Source organism: Loxodonta africana, chromosome 1 (genome assembly GCF_030014295.1).
Source record: "Loxodonta africana isolate mLoxAfr1 chromosome 1, mLoxAfr1.hap2, whole genome shotgun sequence".
Lineage (NCBI taxonomy): Eukaryota > Metazoa > Chordata > Mammalia > Proboscidea > Elephantidae > Loxodonta > Loxodonta africana.
The window spans coordinates 74,914,245-74,924,619 of record NC_087342.1 but is presented as its reverse complement, the minus strand read 5'-3'; the positions used below and the strand labels follow the sequence as shown (position 1 = coordinate 74,924,619).

The following is a 10,375-nucleotide window of genomic DNA, read 5'->3' as shown; positions in this document are numbered from 1 at the left end:
AAGAAAATCTCAAAATTCTTATAATGACCTGCAAATCTCTACACAATCTCCCTGTTCCCCACTCATTTTCCTCTCTGACCTTTTCTCCTAGGATTCTCCCCATTGCACTTTGGTGCAGTTACTATTGAATTTCTTGCTCTACTTTAAATAAACAGACATCATTCTATTACAGAATACACCAGATGTCTTGCTCACTATATTAATAACATCATGTTAATTAGACCAAATGAACAAGACATTTAGCAAGAAATGAAAAATTGATGGAGACTTCTAATGATATTTGTCTTGACCCTGAAGGTCCTAGCGTTCGGTTTGGAAGAGGAGCCCTTTCCTTCTAGAATTTGAAATCTTCACTTGCCAGAAAGCAGTAAATCCCATTCCCTGGATTCTGAAGGGAGCCTGATCCTCCTTACCTTGCAGACTGGGGCTTAAGGGGCAGGCACCTCATTCCATTGACACCCTCCTCCACCCACTTGGAATACACAGAAACAGAGAGAAATGAGGGAGGGAAGGGGCTGGTCCACACTGGAGGTGGGGTGAACACCGAGGTGTCAAGGCCTCTAGGGAAACAAAGCCATGCTTTCAAGCCCAGGAGTGCAGGGATGGCATGAGCTTTTTTGAATGTTGGTCAAAATATATTCACTCTTATTTGTATGTTGGGGTAGGAGGGAAAAGGTCCCATACAAAATCGATTCAATTCTAACTTTGAAAAAACAGACATTTTCCCACCTGCTTTCAAAGCAAGGCCTTTCCTGCATTGGGCAAAGGCTATAACCTCATCTACATTGGAGCTTGTCTTCAGTCACAAGTTGCCTCGACAGGATAAAATAGAGTTTTTCTAGATACCCCGGGCTGGATAATCTTGAAGCCGTCTTTTCCTCAAGGAAATTGTCGTGGTGATGGTACGTTTCTTTCACTGATACTATTTGTGTATTAAAATTAAAAACCAAACACCATTATTCATTACAGTCCAAGTCTTCACTCAAGTCCCCAATTCCTTTACAAACACAGGCAGGCTGGCAAGAGCGAAGGATTTGATTTCGAGAAAGTCCTCAATATTTTCCCTTGGCAGTTTCTCTTGTGCATGTTTTCTAGTGAAAGAAAATGACCCTTTAGGAAGCAGGGCTCAAGGTCCTCAGGACTGAACTCTGGAGGTCTGTGGGTCCACACTTGGGCCTGGGCAGCTGGAGGGATATGACCTGGGAATGTCAAGCTGCAGGGCCAGATACATGGAGTTGGGGTGGTTTCCTAGACTGGAGTGTATATCGTCCATCTCTGGGATGAGAAACATCCTTAGATTTTGCCTCACACATGCCTAATTCTTTGAATTGTGTCTGCAGTTTTCTTGTACCACTTATTTGATTTACTGGGGGAGAATGGAAACTCTGATATATTTTTCTTTTCTTTCTTCTACACTTTTTTTTCCCTTTTCACTATCTTCTTCTAACATTTCTTTTCTTTCTTTTGCTTAGCTAGAAGCTAGCTGCCTTTTTCCCTGTTCTTCCTTAAGCATCACTTGACGTGGCGGACCCACACACTTTGGTTCAGTTTAGAGATGGCAGTTGTCCCCAGAGCAGTGGGTGATGGTGGTGATGCCTGTGCTTCTTCATCTCATAGCTCCTTTTTTTCTGGGGGTGCCTGGGACAGAGAGAGTAGCTGGACATCTCCGAAAGAATCTGAGGGTCTTGACCTCCAATGTTTGAATATTGCAGGTAATGATTAAAAGAATGTATTTTCAGGTTAGCAAAATCTAGAGCTTTTTTATTTTTCTAGGACTTGTTCCTCAGCAAACATGATTTGCTGTACGCTTTTTCCCGTTCGTGAACTTCAATTATTGAGTTAACCTCCTTGCTGTGCGGGTACAGGGGCTACAGAGGACGAAGGAATGAGACGACACAGTCCTCAAGGAAAGGAAAGAGGAACATAGGCAGTTAATCATAATAAAATCGCAAAACGGACCAACAGAGATGCACGAGGCAATGCTTTTTCACAGAACACAAAGGTGCCTCACCCCAGGGTATAGGAAGACGCTGGGCACATCCAAGAGGGGGGGGTGTTCCTTCCCGTGTGGAAAGAAATTCTCACGCCCTGAGCGGCGACCAAATCCACCAGGTCCCTATCGGAGGTGTCTGCATCCTTTTCAAAGGCTTCCTGGGGTAGGATGGGGAGCCCTCTCTAGCGAATGTTTCTGTCGGGATGAAATCGAGGAGCTCCAGAACGTCTTATTTTCCATAGGAGGAGGAATTCATTTCTGCTGGAGGTAGAGTTTTTGTTTCTTTTTCTGTTTGCGGAAGTGAGGAAAGGGAAAACGGAAAACCTAAAGAGAAGCTTGAACACAGTGTCATTTCCTCAGAGTTAACATTGCGTAAAAAAGAATATCCCTCGGATGAATGAGGAGGGAGTGAGCAATCATCGAACTTTGTGAATATGAAAGGATCTTTTGCGCAAGAGGCCGGTTCGCTCAGTTGGTTAGAGCGTGGTGCTAATAACGCCAAGGTCGCGGGTTCGATCCCCATACGGGCCAAGCAAAGGAGTTGACTTTTGATTTGAAAAAATCTTGCGGTATACCTAGCTGCAGTTTGACAGTAAATTACTCTGTGACACCAATTCTGGATCAAAAGTCGATTTTATTTCCTTAATCCACAGAAATGGCGACTATACCCTCTTTGCTCCCCTCTAAAGAGCTGGAGGGGAGAAAAAACAGTGTTTTGGAACAAGTGACATCAAGCTTAAGATAAAAATCTTAGTGAAGAAAACCAGGCTAGGAGTTAGAATGGTCTTGGGGATGGGGTGTGCGCCTGATGGCCGCTGTCCATAAGAGCATCCCATTCTCCTTGTCCCTTTTTCAGTGTCCAGCGCACTGTCTACCATGTGGCCCTCAAGCACTTTCTCTATCTGATTATGTCCTCTACCTGACTCACAACTCATCCCTTGCGCTGCCCTTTCATAATGTTGAAATTGATACTTTTAGCTGTTAAAATAATCGCAGTCAGACATAATGCATATTTTCCTTTTTTTAAATTTTATCTACCAGTTGGCCTTCACCATAATATTTGTCCGCAAAGTCAGATTTTTTTTTTCTGGCTTACCATTACCTAGAATTGTGCCAAAGTCAGATTAAATGTGTGAAACCTCTCAATTTGTGCCTATTGTATTATTCCCATGAACATTCAAATATGCTCTTTGTCTCCTGTCTTAAACGGGTTTCTCTTGACCCAACATACCCCTCTAGGTATTACCCTGTTTCTCAGATGGCCTTATAAAAATCACTTCTAAAGGGTTATCCAGATTTACTGTCTCCAGTTTCTCTCCTTGTGTTTTTAAATCCACTACATTCTTTTTTTTTTTTTTTACACCATCAATTCATGCAAACTCCTTGTCAAGATTACTAATGAATTCTTGTCACTTTTTCAAGACCTTATCTTCCTTGCCTTCCGTTATGGGTTCAGTTATGTCCCCCCGAAATATGTGATAGAATCCAAACAATCAGTTTTCTTTTTTATGTTAATGAGGCTGTATCGGTGCAGGGTATGTCTTAAACCTAATGACTTTTGAGATACAAAAAGAAGAGACTGGCACTGAGATAAGAGAGCACAAACTGAGGAAGAGAGAAACACACCTGATGATTACTAAGGAACCAGGAACTCTGGGGCTATGGAAACCAAGAGAAAGATTTTTTCCCAGGGCTAAGAGGGAGAGAGCATTCCCCTACAGTAGTGCCCTGAATTTGGACTTCCAGCTTCTTAAACTGTGAGAAAATAAATTTCTATTCCTTAAAGAAAACCAGGTGTAGTGTTTCTGTTACAGCAGCACTAAGAAATTAAGACAACTTCTCGTTGTCAATAAACATACTTGCTGTCTTAAAAGTTTTTTGTTTTTTTTTTTAATTTGGATTCCAAGACACTACTGTCCTGACTATCTTTCTGTCTCTCTGGCTCAACTTTCTCAATATCCTGTGTTTCTTTCACCTCTCCTCACCCATTCTATATTAGAAAGTCCCACAGATTGGTCCTTGAACCTGTAATCTATATACACTCACTCCCTGGGAATCTCACCCATTCTCGTAGTTTAAATCATCTGTATGCCTACATCATCTCCTAGTAACCTTATAGGACAGAGTAGAGCTGCCCCATAGGGTTTCCAAGGCTATGATCTTTAGAGAAGCAGACTGCCACATCGTTCACTCATGGAGTGGGTGGTGGGTTTGAACTGGTGACCTTTCGGCTAGCAGCTGAGCCCTTAACTTCTTCATCAAAATGGGTTTGGTTTTTTGGTTTATATGCCTGCAACTCACAAATTTGTATCTGCAGTCTAGACCACTCCATTAACCTTGTGTCTTGTATATACAACTGATTTCTTGGCATTGCCACTTGGATGTTTTGTACTAGGCATCTAAAAGTTAGCAAGCCTAAAACTGAACTCCCATTTTTCTCTAATAATTCTGCTATTTCCAAGCTTCACCATTTCAGTTAATGACAGCTCAGTTCTTCTAGTCTTTGAGTCAAAAAAAACCCTCGAAGTCATCATTTATTTTACTCTTTCTCTCATACCTCCCACCCAGTATGTCAGGAATTTTCCTTCTTTCTTCAAAATACATCCAGCCTGTGACTATTTCTGGCTTCTTTGACAGCCACCATCTTGTCTGTCATAGGAGAAAATGACCCCAGAGTCAAATTTAATCAAAAGAGATTTTTATTAAACAAGGACAAAGATGATCATTGCCACGAGGATTTTGCCAGTGTGTGCTGGGCACAAGAGACTAGCAGAAGCCACTGAATCACAATCAGGGAGTCTCCAATATACTCTTACAGAAGGAAGTAAATTAAGAAAAGTTACATGATTGTCAAAGGTGGGAAACATCACCTATGGGAATACATGATTGATTTAAGGAATCTGTTGGCTAGATTCCATTTCCTTGGGAACAGCCTGGCAACATGTGTTCTTGGCTGGGTGACTTTCAACAGGTTCTCAGGGCAGGCAAAAGGAAATTACAATAAGCTCCTTTGTGAGAGCATAACTTCCCTGTGGCACAGTTCTTTGTTGGTTAAGATACAGTACCCTTCATGGAACAGTCCACCCCTAGGTAGGGAAACAATGAAAATAATGAGTTTCAGCTTGTACTGTTATTCCTTTCTGGAACTTTCCATACTGATTTTAACAAACACTCACACATAGTGGTTTCCAGCATTAACTATGACTGCTTACAAAACTTATAAATAAAAATAGATTTTAGTCTATGAGGCTTGCTTCAGCCTCACTACTTCAGGCCAAAAAAAAAAAAAAAAAACTAAGATCCCCTATTTCATGTCCGGAAAACCTGGTGGTGTGGTAAGGTGCTATGACTGCTAAGCAAAAGGTTGACAGTTCGAATCCACCAAGCGCTCCTTGGAAACCTTGTGGGGCAGTTCTACCCTGTTGTATGGGGTTGCTATGAGACAGAATTGATTCCATGGCAATGGGCTTTTTTTTTTTTTTTTTAATTTGTTTTATTTTTGGTTTATTTCATGTCCAGAGCCTTGGTGGCGATTTGCTTAACAGCTTGGTTGTTATCCGAAACGTCAGTAGTTCGAATCTAAGGGCTACTCTAGGAAAATTAATCCGGCCGTTATGCTGAGTCCCATAGCGTCTCTGTGAGTCGTAAGTGAGCTGATGGCAACTTTTTTTTTTTTTTTATACAGCAGCCACTCTCTTGTCTCAGGGCTCTTCACTTTGAAGCCTGTGCTAGAGAACAATGGAGACCTCCCTTTTTTACCGGGTGCAGAAACTTTTGTAACCCAGAAGGAAATGGAAAACCTGACAAGCGTCTGGGGGCGGGCGAGGAGGCAAGTGAAGTACATTATTCTTTTAATTTAAAGTCAGGTACTAAGAAAGGAAAGCGAAGGTTAGGGGGTTCGTTGAAGCATGTTCGGATTAAGAGTTTGTGCAGTGAAATTCAGAACTCACAAAACACTGCCCAGTTTGTTTCCGCTCGGTTTCGAACCGGGGACCTTTCGCGTGTTAGGCGAACGTGATAACCACTACACTACGGAAACTCAGTTGTCTACTTTGCTTTCCTGTTTTTGACTGATTGATAGGAAATATGTGCTTTCCTTCAGGATATTTTCAGGTTGAGAAATATTTTTTCCCCTTGTACTTTCCCATTCTTATAATCAGCAGTATCAAAACTCGAGAAATCATAGTCAAGCAAATGCTACTCCCAGGGTCCCAATTCCTTTACAAGCACCAGGAAAATCACCGGCAAGTTTCAAGAAATTTCTTGATAAATTCTGATCTCATTTCTCTGCTGGTGCAAGACGCAATGATCTTCATCTCCGGATGACTGAACATGAACCCTTAGGAAACAGGACGAAAGGGCCGGTTTCAGTAGGCCCTCGGCAATTTGTGCCTCGGCACTAGCGAGAGAGACCGAGGAGCAGAGGGTGTGGGTATCGGGCTGTGCCCAGTTTTCTGCTATCCGAGGGTCGTGAGGGTGGTGGGGATCTATGGAAGTGTAATCTGTGGCGAGTGAGTCTATTAGACGTCAAATGAAGTTCTATTCTGAACGTCAAACGAAGTTCTATTCTGTATCACTCATATTTTCTGTTCTGGAACATGTAAACTCTGTGTCCGAAACCCTTTAATCTGTTGTATAGCAGGAAGATGACCATTGTGATGTACCTCTTATTTGCTATTCATTAAATCTCAGCTGTCTTAAATCACTGTCCTTCCTTCGGAGACTGGAAGCAATCTGCCTACTCTTGTTCCTGTCAGGTGCCGCCCGGTCGTTTCTGACTCACATAGACCCTGTAGGACAGAGTAGAACTGTCCCATAGGGTTTCCAAGGAGCCGCTGGTGGATTTGAACTTCGGAGTTTTTGGTCTGCAGCTGAGCTCTTAACCACTACACCACCAAACGAAAAAGGCAAACCCCTTGCTGTCGAGTAGATTCCGACTCATGGAGACCCTATAGGACAGAGTAGAACTGCCCCCATAGAGTTTCCAAGGAGCGCCTGGTGGATTTGAAGTGCTAACCTTTTTGATTAGCAGCCCGGGCCTAAGCACTACACCACCAGGTCTCTAAAATTAAACTTTCCCAAGGTTGAGTCTGGGTCAAGGTGTTCAGCAGCGAAAATGTGCTTGTCCCCAAGTATTAGAAATTTTTGACTAGAGAGATTTCTCAGTCTCTGAGAAAGATCACATTATGTCTCCTTCTGTGGCAGCTAAAAAACGACCTGATGAAAATACTGGGGGTAAAGGAGGCGAAAGGCGTGTTTCTTATTAGCGCAATCTCAAGCTTGGCACTATTTTCAGATCAGACCGGCAGGTTAGACAGCGATTCCATTTAACACCTATGTTTGTTCGTTAACCTTTCTCAAAAATTTGCCTTAATACTTTTTTTGAAGAAATTATGGAGCAGCCCAATCTCATGCTGGTGAATAGAAGTACCAGATGTCCTTAGGGAAACGAAACGCTAGAAGGAGGAAAGGGGGACCTAAAGTGATCACCATGAGAAATTTTCCCATAGTAATTTAGTTACAGTAAAATTGGTGAGTAGAACGACCGATAAAAATCACAGGGTTTTCTCACAGGTGCATAGAAAAGGGGCATCACCCCCAGTCCTAATGATCGCGACATTGGTGGCTAAACAACACTTCAGTTAACTGAAAAAAAAAAAAAAACAAAACTGAGTTGGTTGAAGAGCAGTTGAACGGACAGGGGATTCTGACCTTGGGTGAACAGGATAGAGATTAAGCAGAATAGGAGAGCTTCAGGTGTAGGTTTGAATCAGAGCCCTCAGAGAAGAGAAGGTAAGTGGAATAACAGGTACAGGAACAGGGAGGTCAGGGAAGGTCCTGTACAGTATGGAGGTTAGAATTCAATCTGAATATGATGAGTAGGAAAGAAGTGACTGTTTTAAAGAGGGACATGACATTGCCCATTTGGATCCCAAGGCTTCTTTGGCTTTTGGGTAAACATTGGACAGCCTCAGAACTCAGTCCTTAGACGTCCCCTCTTCTCTATTTATTCTAATATCATAAAAGCTAAGATCATCATCTTGTGGTTAATCAGCTTATTGTCTCAGTATTTTATATGAGAAGAAGCCATTTGCACCGTAGTCAATTCATCTAATAAGACACTCACCTAAAATCATTATCTTAATATAGTAAATAACATCTGTATTTCAATATTCTACATAAAGAAATAGTCATAAAGAAAAATTATAAAAAAAGTCATAGCATGATTATATTCTTAGGGGTTATATTTTTCTATTTTCATTACTTCTGAGCATTTCAAGAACTGGATCAATGGTAGAATTTCTAATTTCATTTCCATTATTTTTGAGTATTAAGGTTCATGTGCATATTAATCATAAACTGGGTATATTGTTTTAGGACTCATGTATCTAGTAAAATCAAAAATCAAAAGAAATACACTTCTCACGTGGGCATCAAAACCTTTCTTCCTGTCAGGATGTCCTGTTGGCGCTACTTCAAAATGATACGACATTCTCGACACCTGAACTGCTATGAATTTGGCCCAAACTACCTGCATTTCTTGTCTGAATTATTGCAGTAGCCTAACAACCTCCCTCCTGCTGGTTATCAGCTGCCTGCTAAGCCTGCCTCCAACCTTGTTCTCTGTGACATGTTGTACCACCCAGGTTTCCTCCTTTCAGGACCAAGGCATTCATGTCCCCAGCTGCCAGGAGTGTTGATTCCTCATGGAACAAATTTGAAGCCTGCTCTAGGAATTGCCCTCAGGTGAAAGGAGCTGCCTCTATCAAGGTCATGTCCTGTCTCTGAAAGCAGCCAACACTAATGTCTGCTGAATACATGCCTATAAAGTTCTGACTCTCTTCCATCAACTCTGAAGGGCCATCCTATTTTCAGAGCTCCTCAAGGGATCAGCTCAGTCCTCTGTTGCTGCCTGTCAACTTTTCCCCTTGTAATCCTGCTTCCCTCACTCCCTCACAGGTGTGGTGCCCATAGCATTCCCTAATAAACTTCCTGTGTACAAATATCTAACCCATTTGCATACAGTTTGTGCCAGGAGTGGTCCCAGAAACCATGCACTAAATGGGATTTTGAAGCTGGATCGCTCTGTATTCCTGTGGCAATTAATATAGTGAACCCATGTCATCCTCTACAAATGTCCAGACATTCTTACTAGCCATGGACAATATAAGGCTCATGAGAGAAAAGTCTCTTTAGACACTTTCACAGAGGTATTTTGCCTATTACATTTTGCCCTAAATTGTAATTAAACAACTTTAGCCTTCCCGGAACACAGAAAAGGGGCATCTCCCCAAGATTTAGTAGCAGGTGGGGCTGGTCCACCTGCTACTGTAAAGTCTCAGAGCTCAATCCTCAGGCCTCTTCTGTTTTTGTTGTCATTCTGGAGAGGAATCCTCATGTCCTGAGCTGGGGCCAAATCCAACAAATCCTTCCCAGGGGTCTCTGAATCTTTCTCAAAGGCTTCTTGGGGTAGGATGAAGTAACCCTCTCTAGTGAAAGTTTCTCTCGGATGAATTCCATGAGCTCCAGAACATCTTATTTTGCGACGGAGGAGCAAAGTTCGTTTTTGCTGGAGGTACGGTTTTTGTGTTTCTTTTTCTTTTTGCAGGAGTGTGGAAAAGGGAAATAGGAAACATAAAGAGAAACTTGAAAACATAGTGTCATTTAGTAATAGTTGAGATTGGGTAAATGAGAGGGTTCTTTTGGTGAGTGATGAGGGAGTCCACATACTTAACAGTTTCTAAATGTAAAATAAGTTTTTACTGGTGACAGCTTAGTTCCACTGGTTAGGTGGTGCTAATAAAGACAAGGTCCCCGATTTGATGCCCGTGCTGGGTCAGGAGAAGGCGTTGCTGTCCTGACTTCACACCCAGCTGAATTACTGAATATATCCTCTTTGACATAAAACCTAGATCAAACGTTGACTTTATTTCTTTAATCCTAGGTAGTGACTCCTACCCTCTTTGCTCTCCCTCTAAAGGGGTGGGTGGGGAGAAGAAGAAAGAGGTTTTTGAAACAAGTGACATAAGAGAGAAATTTTAGTGGAGAAAATGATGCTGGGAGGGAGGATGGCCTTGGATATGGGTTGTGCGTCTGATGGCCACTGTCCATCTGACATCTTGTTCTCCCTGTCCCTTTTTCAGGGTCCAGTGCACTATATCCATATGACTGTCAAGCACTTTCTCTACCTGATTATCTCCTTTCCCTGACCTCTTTGGCTTTTGGGTAAACATTGTAAAGTCTCAGAGCTCAATCCTCAGGACTCTTCTGTTTTTGTTGTCCTTCCCTGGCTAAGCTCATCATCTCATGGTTTACATTCTACAAGGTCTTCATTGGAGTACCATTGTGTATCTCTAGCCGACTGATTATCTCCTCTTAGAA

At 42.2% G+C, this 10,375-nt stretch overlaps 2 non-coding genes across 2 annotated transcripts; one reads left to right on the top strand and one right to left on the bottom strand.

Moving 5' to 3' along the window:
- The first annotated feature begins 2,450 nt into the window (after window positions 1–2,450).
- Window positions 2,451–2,524, top strand: TRNAI-AAU (transfer RNA isoleucine (anticodon AAU)). The gene has a single exon. It is a non-coding gene; the product is annotated as a tRNA-Ile (tRNA).
- Window positions 2,525–5,959: 3,435 nt separating this feature from the next.
- Window positions 5,960–6,032, bottom strand: TRNAV-AAC (transfer RNA valine (anticodon AAC)). Its single transcript has one exon. It is a non-coding gene; the product is annotated as a tRNA-Val (tRNA).
- Window positions 6,033–10,375: the final 4,343 nt, after the last annotated feature.